Consider the following 11,097-nt stretch of genomic DNA (forward strand, 5'->3'; position numbering starts at 1 on the left):
ATTAAAGATTTGGGTGTACATATTGATTGCAAACTTCATTTTCTTCGTAATTTTGATTTACTTTTTTCTCATGCACTGAAATTACTGTGACTAATTGACAAAATAACATTTTCCTTTTCTCTCCTTAGACTGTCTACCAATGCTATATTTTGCTTTGGTCAGATCTAAACTGAAACAGGCTTCTGTTGCTCAAAACTCCTCTACGATTAACGTTTCAAATTAACTTGAGCGCATGCGAAGAAAATTTGCAGCCCTTTGTCACAATATATTTTTTTCCAATATACGGAGCAGTACTATGATAATTTATTGGAAAGATTAAATATGCAGACACTACATAACAGTCGTCGACACTTGGATTCTTTTTTATTAATAAATGTTCTTGTGGCACTGAAAGTTGCCCCTCTGTCCTCGAAACAGTCGGACTTCGGGTTCCTACTCGTGACATTGGTAACTTTACCTTGTTCACTTGCTCTGCTACCCTCTGCCCTTCAGCTAGTTGTGTTTCAGTGGCAAATGTAGGCAAATCTAAGCTCAGAGATATTTTTAGAAAATCTTGTCGGGGTGTTAAAACCCTAAACTGATCCATTTTTCTTTGTTTTTGTTGTTTCTTCTTTGTTTTGGCCTGTGCTATCATGTTGCTATTGTTTGTATTCGTGCTGACTCTGTAAATGACTATTGTTTGCCGAGCTCAGGGCGTAAATGATTAAAGAATGGAACTGAATATGTACTTTCAAAGAGGTCACTATTACTGATATACTGTTTATATTAACTCAAACGTAATAAATTGTGTCTAATGTCTATATTGTCATATAGGCAGAAATATATTGCAGTATATGACTGTTTATTAAAACATTAGGTGCACTATACTTTTAAGTTTTTGTATAATTATCTTTGCCTTTCTTGAGGAAGTGATAATAGTCGAGATATTAAGAAAATTACATGCATTTTATGGAACTCAAAATTTCATTGTTCTCCTCGTAAGAATCCACTGCTGACTTAGTTCTGCGCCAAGTGAATACAGTCCATGCCTTCACAAATTATTTCCCTATGAACTTTTCATTAATACTGGTCCCCACGTAGGCACATAGCGAAGCACGCCCAACACTCAGCTTTATATCTGAAAGCCTCGGTTTCAAATGTAGATCCAGACCTGCCTACACTCTCCTTATTTTTTAAAAAATTTCGCTATTATATTCGGTTAATAGCCCAGTACTTCCCATTCGTCTTGCCACTCTGTACTCGCAATTAGAATATTTCGTTAAGTGTCATTAATCGAAGAGGAACAGCACCCGCATTTATACAGGCACGTGTTACCGTCCAGTAATTCTGAGAATTGGGAATATCCGTCTCATAATTCTGTCCTATTTCCTTAAGAGGAAAATAATCTAGAGTAAATGACAGTAATTTAGTAACTTAAAAGCCTAATACAGAATTTTAAATACACTAGATGCTTTCCTGGATGATCCGTTAGAATTCTGACGTTTAAACCTCAGAAGCAAAGTAGCCGTTACTATCATTACTACTTATATTATTAGTGTTGTTGTAATTATCGACTTGTAAATATTACAGTGCAAAGAACTGATGTATTGACCTTCTTTGTGCATATAATTCCCGACATAAAACCGCAAAAACACGATTTGGTAGGAGTTCATTGGCCTTTGTGTCCGAAGTGTCTTGGTTTCAATTTCTCAGATGAAACTGCTCTTTATGTTACTATGGAAATATAGCCCTCCAAACAACTAAGCATCCTTCGATTTAAAAGCAAGAGGAAATAATGAAAATTCAGATTTTTCTTCCTTATTTCTTTTGAGCAACTGATGTGATATGTATGTAGGACTATTTTAAGTAAAATAATAATTGTATACCATTATTTTAAATATAATCTTAAAGCTTACAGACATTAAAATAATATTACTTGTAAGAACGCGTAGAAGTGTGTTCTATGCGGCAGAAACAACGACAGGCTTTCGAAAAAGATTGTGGTTCCTTCATTTGGACAGAGCGACGGTGATTTCCATGGACCACGCGTTCTGCATGCGCCTGAATCTCGCCGCCTATATATGCATATTTTTCTTTTGTTCTCTGGACTCATCTGAAAGCGTTCCTGGCACAGACGCAGTAGCGCTTCACGCGTTTCAACTTTTTCATTTAATGGTAGGAGGGACCACTGGAATTGCGCGGTCGCCATAGCTACCAGAGCTGGAGCCATCTAGCGGGCGTCGCCGCGAACTAGTGGTGTTCCAGTCAAGAGCAGAACTCAGTTGTATGGTTGTGTACAACGAGCGTGCTGACTTTCGTTTTTTTAAATCCTGTTCTATCGTGGCCGTTACGAGGAACTGTTTTTACTTTTTGGTGTTCACAATCAATTTTTTACGGGAATATTTCGATGAAGAGGACTATCATCATCGAAATACACTCTCAATACTTCGTTTTTAAGATAAGCACGTTTTATTTTTAAGTACTTTTAACCGACGTGAAAGAAAGTTCTTGTCATTACTTCGTTTTTGTTGTATGAACTGAAGTTTGTTTATCGATATTTAGAACAGTATACTTGGAATTTTCCGTAGGCGAAGGATAGTGTTTTATTAATTGTTAATAAGAAACGTTATTTCTATTTTTTACCGAATACAGGTAAATGAACTTTGCATTAAGTTGTTACACGTATTGAATTCAGTGCACAAACTTCTCCGTGGCTGGCGGTTACATTAGGCAGAAAACGTGACGCCTTCTTCGGGTATTGAACTTTGACCTGCCGGTGGATCAGTGTTGGTAACTTATCCACAAAGTGAGGTTAGGTCAAGGTCAAACGTGGGTGACTTTCAGAAAGGCTGACTAATAGTCGCTCAAGATTGTGTGCAAAAAGCTGAGGTTTCACATATCTGACTTGCGTAAAAGTGACGTCACTTTCACGGACACTATACGTAAATTATTTTGAAAACTACAACAATTTTTTATATCAATGTTGTGACGTCGGTTGTGAAACTTTCCCTTCAGACTCATCACCGTCTTCTTGTTCTCCACCGTCATCGACGATTTTGAAACAAGGGAGGAACAGAACCATATCTTTGAAGAAATCATCAAGGTAAAACAAAATGAATTGTAATAAAAACCCTTTGCTCAAAGCAGTTCATGTACAGTCGTTTATATTAATTAGCAACAAGTTAATAATCTGATTACTAGTTCATAATATCAAATCTATTATTATCGTTGTATGCATCATTACACAGGCATGAGAAGTATTTAATTTGATAATGGTGAGGCAGTGAAACGCTGGGCGTTCGGTGGAATAGATTTTGTAGGAAGCTGTTTGGGATCAAGGTCTGGCGTACTATTGGCAACACAGTGTGCGAGCGTACGGACAGCGAAAACGTGGACTGGAGAGGCAAGGCCTACGATCGATTGTGCCGCGTGTCTGCCAGCTCTCTCAGCTAGCCTCCGCGAAAAAGAATTTATGTCTTAGTAATAACGGAAACAACTGCCACACTTCCCTTACTGCGCACATCTTCTTCCTTCCAGTATATTGGCTTAAAATGTGACCTTCATTGCAGTACTGTTTCCAGTTTACCATAATAGAGTAACTGCAAGTCACACGGCGTAGTTTCTTATTTCAGTTGTGTAAAGATAGCATGCGATACTTTAGGTCCGTGTTTCATAGTCTTACTGCAGCTAACTACATGGAGTAGAATCCTTCTCGAGAAGCTGATAATTGCTCAACTAGTCAAGACATTCCTCGTTTCCCTTTTCGGACACCGAAAATTCATTAAAAGGAACGCGAGAACCTGCGATCGGACAATTTTACGAGTACAGGTAAATACGCTGACACAACTTCTTGAAATACCTTTCAGTGTTGGTTACCCATCTGTTCCTATGTCTCGCTAGAGGTCTCTTTACTTTAAGATTTTACGAGTAATATTCTATGCAGGCTAAAAGCTCTGCCGTCCCATTTTCCTTGGTTTGCTTAGCTTAAATATTTGGAGAAGTGAATAAATTATGAAGCCCACAATTGTGCATTTTTTCAGATTCTTTTTCTTTTAGGAAAGTAGACAGGTGAGTCACTGGGTCACCTGTTAAGCCTGTGGGTACCAGTGATTCAGTACATGTAACATACAAAGTACTCTTTCAGTGGAATGTCCTTTAGAAATATGTCATTGTATTAGAAAGATTCTGAATATTGTTCTTCAATCCAACAATTTTAATTTAAAAAAAAGTAAAGCTATCCCTGTACCCGACCGTGAAGGCCCATAGGGTTGTGAGACGATGAGGGTCCCACATTATCTAGACAATCGGCTCAAAAATGGCGGTAAGGTTGTTAGCCTTACGCGCCGGCCGCTCTTTACTCCCCAGGAACATTATTTAGTTAATTCCTGGTACTCATTTCTGTTAGAGGCTGAGTGAACCCCAGGGCCATTGTGCAGCTGGAAGGATTAGGTCAACTGAAAACATCCAATGACCTCATCGGGACTTGAACCCGCGACCTTCCGGCTTGTAGCGTGCCCCCCCAATTTTAAGCCCATGAAAAATATTCTGTTTGCATATAGACTTGTAAATATTAATATATGAAAATATACCAGTTTACAATTGTTACTTTTTATTATCATAGTAATAATGATAATCATGATATTCGGCCGCGACAGCGTCAAAAATATTAAAAATAACAGCAGCAACAACGACAATATCAAATGGGCTGGTCTAGCGGTAATGCTCTAGGCGTGTATTTGGGAGGTACTGGGTTCGAATCTTGATCTGAATATCGGCAAACATGACGGAGATTTTTCGTATTTTTCCTAGTTCTTCCAGGCAAATATCTTGATAGTAGCTCGAAATAGGCCACGACCCCCCCCTTTAAAATTATTTCCAATTAATCTCATATGCTATGGACGCTGTATAATGTAGCTGCTGAAAACATGGAAAAATAACCCAAGAAAGGACGAAAGCAACAAACCGTTTAGGAAAAGAAAAATGAGGTAATCCATTAGATTAGAGAAACAACGATTAGTAAAAAATAATAGCAAACCACGCATAAGGAACCACGTGACTTATTTAAATTCGAGTAATTTAATTATGTTCTTATTTATTTACATGCTAACTTAACAGATCCAAAGGCCAATTGAAGAGTGATTACGTGTAAAGAAAAGTAAACAGAGCACATACAAAGATAATACAGAATGGGCACTTACATCATTTGAATAATAATGATAATAATTTCATTAATATAAATACATGTTAATGTTTAGAAGAAGGAAAAGTAATATATATATATATATATATTTACAAGGAATACAATTAGTGTTTAATGACTGCAAGAACCGTGTTTATTATAANAAGAACATACATACAAACAAAAACAAAACAAAGCAGCTTGGACAATAATAAAATTTCAGTAAGTTAATTCCACCAGCTATATTGCGACAAGAAGAAATGTATATACATACATTCACATTGCATACAATTAATGAGTTACTTTAATATGAAGAAATAACTGTTGTAGAATATGATTAAGAAAAGCAACTTTGGCTCCAAATAATCCAGTGTCCTTGCACACAACATTAGGACATTAGAAGCTGAAACGCATCTATAAGAGGGACAAGATTTACTTGAGTAGCCGACCTTAAACAAAGCAAAGACTTCGATGTACCGAGCAGGAACTCGGAAAACCAACACTTCGAAAGGAGAACAGAATTTAAAACCAAGGTCAACTTTAAAAATTAACAACAGGATATAAAGCGTACCGGTACTAAGAAAATGTAGGGGCAAGGGGTAGCGTAGTTGGTAGCGCAGCACTATGCTACAAGCCGGAAGGTCGCGGGTTCAAGTCCCGATGAGATCATTGGATATTTTCAATTGACCTAATCCTTCCAGCCGCACTATGGCCCTGGGGTCGACTCAGCCTCTGACAGAAATGAGTACCGGGAATATTCTTGGGGGTAAAGGGCGGCCGGCGCGTAAGGCTGACAACCCTGCCGCCAGCTATGAGCCGATTGTCTAGAAAATGTGGGAACCTCAACATCTCACAAAACTATGGGCCTCCACGGCCTAATACAGGGATAGCTTTCCTTTTTTTTAATTTACTAAGAAAATGTAACGAGTCATATATCCTTAATTGGATCTGCCTGTGTAATTTTGCAACCATGCTGTAGTAGACTTGTAGAGTAAACCGTTTCAATGATTCTGAAGTCCACTGGAGCCAACCAAAAGGGTATCCATAGCTGCATCAGACACCGTAAACTACCAAAGAACATCCGCATTCAATGATGCGCCGTCTCTCGCCAGTTATTAAAGGGCTGTAACCCATTAGAATAAAAACATTTAGTAGTATGTGGCACAGATTGCCTACACAGTTATATCTGACATGTGGCTCTACATTTATAAATATGTAGGCACGTAGTACAGAACATGGTACATCCTGCGCGCTTCAATCAAACCAATTTCTGTCGAATAATCCAATTCAATTCTAATTTACTTAAGTGCAAACGTAATAGTCCAGAGGCCGATTACAAAGTGAGTACTAGTAAAGAAATAAAATATACCACAAAACCCATAAAAAAAGATAAACAAATTCAATTCAATTCGTGTTTATTTACGTGCAAACTTAACAGCACAGAGGCCAATTACAAAGTTAGCACAAGTACATAGAATACACAAAAATAATTAAAGAGCAAAATACAACATTTTACAGTCTATATAATAGCAATAAATTAATAACAATACCAAGAAAAATTGAAGTTGGTTTTAACAGGCGAGAAAAATAAAATAAGTATATTTCAAATGGTTATGCCATTTGTGGCGAGAAAGGACAACACATGCACATACACATATAAGTTAATAATAATAATAATAATAATAATAATAATAATAATAATAATGCATCTGAAAACCGTTAAATTCGCACATTGTTAGTAAGATGTTTGTAATTCACAAGGAAGCCATTAAAATGTGCATATCCGAACTTAGATCTGTTGTTATGTAAAAACTTCAGTAGTTCTGCCGTATTTATAATGTTCTTGACTCGTCATATGTCATCTAGACGTTCACCGTTACGAAGCCTTGTACTTGAAATTCGTGGCGGAAGTCTTCTTGAGAGAGACAAATAGCTACTACAAAGCGACAAAAAGAACCTTTTCTTGACATCTCTCCTGAAATAATTCTTTGTCAGATATATAGTTTATGCATGAATTAGGTTTTATGCCATGCGGGAAACACAAATAGTCTTATGCCTTGAATGATTTGATTTGCGGCAACTTTGACTGCCTTCATAAGTGAATAGATCAGAAGCCAGACTGCAAGGGAAAGAAAACCATAGAAAATACTAAGAAATAGAACTGTGTAATGAGGAAGGGTTTATTTAGGTGTGTTTTTTATTCAGTTTTGTGAATCAATCGTAGGAATAATAAAGAACAGTGATTATTATTGCTCGAAATACATTTAAAAAATTTATTATTGGTATTTTGTGTGGCTATAAATATTAGTGCGTTCTAGAAAACCGAGATTAACGACCGTGGGGGTCCGTTGCGCTGACCATGTGACACTCTCTATCCGCAAAAGTCCTCACTAACTTCGCCGACAAGCGGCGGTGGGTCGGTATAGTTCGCTTGCGGAGTACAGGCCACGGAGTTTTTTTATAAATACTAGTGAACTCCTCCGTCCGTATTGCATAGGGATAGAAAAGCATTGGACATGTGTTACAGGGCGTTAAAACAGATATATATATTTTCCCCCCCCAAAAAAGTAGAAAGTTGCACACCTCTGAAAATAAGTAATATTGATGTTCATTGAGTGAATATTAAAATTCATTGTTATTGGGGATTTTTAAGGATAAAAATATAAAGGGGAAAATTACCACCACAAAAATAAAAGTTAACTTATATTTTAGAAGAGGCACCTGTATGAGCAGCTATAACTGAAGAATTAAGTAAGTAACTTACTGATTCCATGGAACTGAATCATTGCTGATAAACTAACAGTCGAGACAGTACTTAAGAAGTTCGCAGTACTAGAAGGAAACCGTAGGTTGACTACTGTGTTTACAAGAACAACTACTAGTCTCTATTCTGAGCCACAGGAATCTAATTTATATTCTTTTATCTCATTGGTGTAAAGCCATTTAAATATTGTACTCCCCTTTATACATAGATCTCCGAGTGGCCTCTTTATTACAGCATTTCCTTCCAAAACTTTATATGTATTTCTCTTGTCTGTCAAAGTACTACATTCGATGCATATCTCATGCTTCTTGAATTCGTCGTTCTTACAATATCTGGTGAGGATTAATATGAAGATTCTCACAAAGAAGTATTTCCCACTCTTCGATTTCTTCGCCCTACTTATGTCCAAATATCCCCTTAGCACTCTATTGTTAAACACATGCAGCCTTTGTTCCTCCCACGGTGCGAAAGGCCAAGTTTTACACCTGTAAAGACAACTGGTACAGTTATACTTTTCCAACCAAAAACTCCATGGCCTGTAGTCCGCAAGCGAACTATACCGACCGAGCGACCGCCTTTTGTCGGTGAAGTTAATGCCAACTTCAGCGGATAGAGGGTGTCGCGTGGTCAGCGCAACGGATCCCCACAGCTGTTAACCTCGATTTTCTATACCGTACAATTATACACTTATATATTCTAATCTTAATGTCGTTAGACAGCAGAAGAGAAAACGCTTCTGAATTAAGAGCAAGATTGAACAGATAATAATAATCAATTATTTTTGCTGGACAGATAACTCTGTTGACATTAAATTGGATTTGGGTAGTTCTGCGTAATAATATGATAAATTTTATTTATTTCAAATGATAAAACAATTCCGTCCAATGTGACTGTTGAAACTTTTACTTCACTTCTTAGCATCCCTCCGATGATGGTCTTTAGGGACCGAAACATGTTAGGGCGCTAAGAAGTGAAGTAGTAAAAGCTTCAACAGTCACACTGGACGGAATTGTTTTTCATTTGTAATATTGTTTGTGTGACGGACCAGAATGAAACAAATCAAATTTATTTATTTCGTTATTTACTTAAGGATGTCTTCAGTATTTTAGAGTACAAGGTTATTCATAAGACCGTGAAACATTTTGAAAGTTTATAGTAAATAAATTACGTAACGGATATCAAATTTTATTACACTGGAATAGAGATAAACTGACAAAGTTTTCTTACATAGTTCACAGATGCTCAATATGTCCTGCTTGGCTGATACGGCAGACATCTATGCGATAATCCATTTCGTCCCACAACCGTGTTAGCGTATCACGGTTAACCAGAGCCAGAGCTGCGGTGATACGGTTGCGAAGATCCCTGAGATTAGCAGGCAGTGGCGGCTTTCAAAAAGACTTGGAGAGATTAATTCTCTCTCGGCGTAAGAATTACCATGATCCGATGCATAATTTATTTGTTGTGAATTTTTAAAATGTTTCACGGATTTATGAATAACTCTGTATATGAAACAAAGAAACAAAAAATAAACTCCCTGGTCTATAGTCCGCAAGTGAACTATACCGACCGATTGACCGCCGCTTGTCGGCGAAGTTGGTGCCAACTTTTGCGGATAGAGAGTGTCGCGTGGTCAGCGCAACAGATCCCCACGGCCGTTAATCTCGGTTTTCTAGACTGGTATTTCAGAATATATATTGTAGAATAATTAGATGGTGAGTAAATAATGAATTTGATATTATATGTAATAAAGTTATCATGTTCTAATTTGATTTATTATCCAGGAATTTGCGCGGAGAGTATAAGGATAAACTACGAAAGAACTTAAATACGTAGGATTGATGGCATTGAGAGTAATGTTTGAAGCCGGTACCTCCCGAATACGAAGCAGGAGTGCTACCTAATCGGCCATGATGTGCTTTGATGATCGTTATGCAGAGTTTTTATTTATATATATATTTATTAGCAATCAGAATAAAATACATTCTTTTAGCTAATTTGCTAATTTAAACACCGTCCTCGTGTGCTTATTGTGTCGTGATGAGGGCTCCTCCAATGAGAGATCCTCTAACCATCAAGTAGATCTGCGGGCCATAATTTCTTTAGCCTTCTTCGTTGTTGTTGTTCCAGTAGGGGCTGCAGTAATGTATTGCTATGGTGTCCTAGTTTATCGTGATGTTTTATGCTTCTTTCTTGGATGACTTCTTTGACGAATGGTACATTGAGATCGTCATGTAGGGTCTGATTTGACACATACCAAGGTGCATTTGTGATCATCCGCAGTATTTTGGACTGTCTTCGTTGCATTATGGCTATGTTCGATTTACTGGCGCATCCCCATAGTTCGATTCCATAGGTCCAAATAGGCTTTATGATGGTCTTGTATAGAAGTACTTTACTATCTAGCGATGTGCTGGATTTACTTCCAATGATCCAATGTATGTCTTTTACTTTTAGGTCTACCTGTTTCCTTTTTTTGGTTATATGCTGCTTCCAAGTAAGCCTGGAATCCAGGTGTAGTCCAAGATACTTTACTGTTGATGATTGTGGAATTTCAGTATTATTTATGTGTACGGCTGGGCACTGCTCTTTTCTCATTGTGAAGGTGACCTGTACAGATTTGGTTTCATTAATGTGGATTCGCCACTTTTTTAGCCAACTTTCTACTTGGTCTAGATGACTTTGTAGTCTTTGCGAGGCAGTTGCTGGATCATCATGGCTGGCAAGAATGACCGTGTCATCAGCAAATGTCCCTGTTGTAGTGTAAGTAGTCGTTGGTAGATCTGTTGTGAATAGCACGTATAATATCGGGCCTAAAACGCTCCCTTGTGGGACTCCAGATTGGATGATGAAATTGCTGGATACCTCCTCCTTAACTCGTGTTCGGAATTTTCGGTCAGATAGATATGACTTGAGTAGTCTAAAATATTTTATAGGAAGCACCTTTTTATGCAGAGTGACAGATAAGAAATGTAGGTCTGCACGAAGTACCAGATAAAAGCTGAGAATAACGAATACTATTCAGTTATTCAGTATAGAGGGGGTGGGTTTCCCCATGCACCGCGACTAATAGTCTATTGTGCGTCCCCCTTTAATTTCTACTGTCGCCATACCCTACCGATACTGGTTCCCGCTATCTCCCCTTTCTGCCAGCGAGGTCGGCCCTCTACTGGCA

At 37.8% G+C, this 11,097-nt stretch overlaps 1 long non-coding RNA gene across 1 annotated transcript in view; it reads left to right on the forward strand.

Annotated features, from left to right (window-relative positions):
* The first annotated feature begins 2,210 nt into the window (after positions 1 to 2,210).
* The window catches only part of LOC117282151, a 437,773-nt gene continuing 428,886 nt past the window's right edge, over positions 2,211 to 11,097 (forward strand). The window contains exon 1 of the long non-coding RNA XR_004512785.1: positions 2,211 to 3,082. This is a non-coding gene — a long non-coding RNA (uncharacterized LOC117282151). The remainder of the gene's footprint in view (positions 3,083 to 11,097) is intronic.

This window comes from Cryptotermes secundus, unplaced genomic scaffold, assembly GCF_002891405.2.
Source record: "Cryptotermes secundus unplaced genomic scaffold, Csec_1.0 scaffold408, whole genome shotgun sequence".
NCBI lineage: Eukaryota > Metazoa > Arthropoda > Insecta > Blattodea > Kalotermitidae > Cryptotermes > Cryptotermes secundus.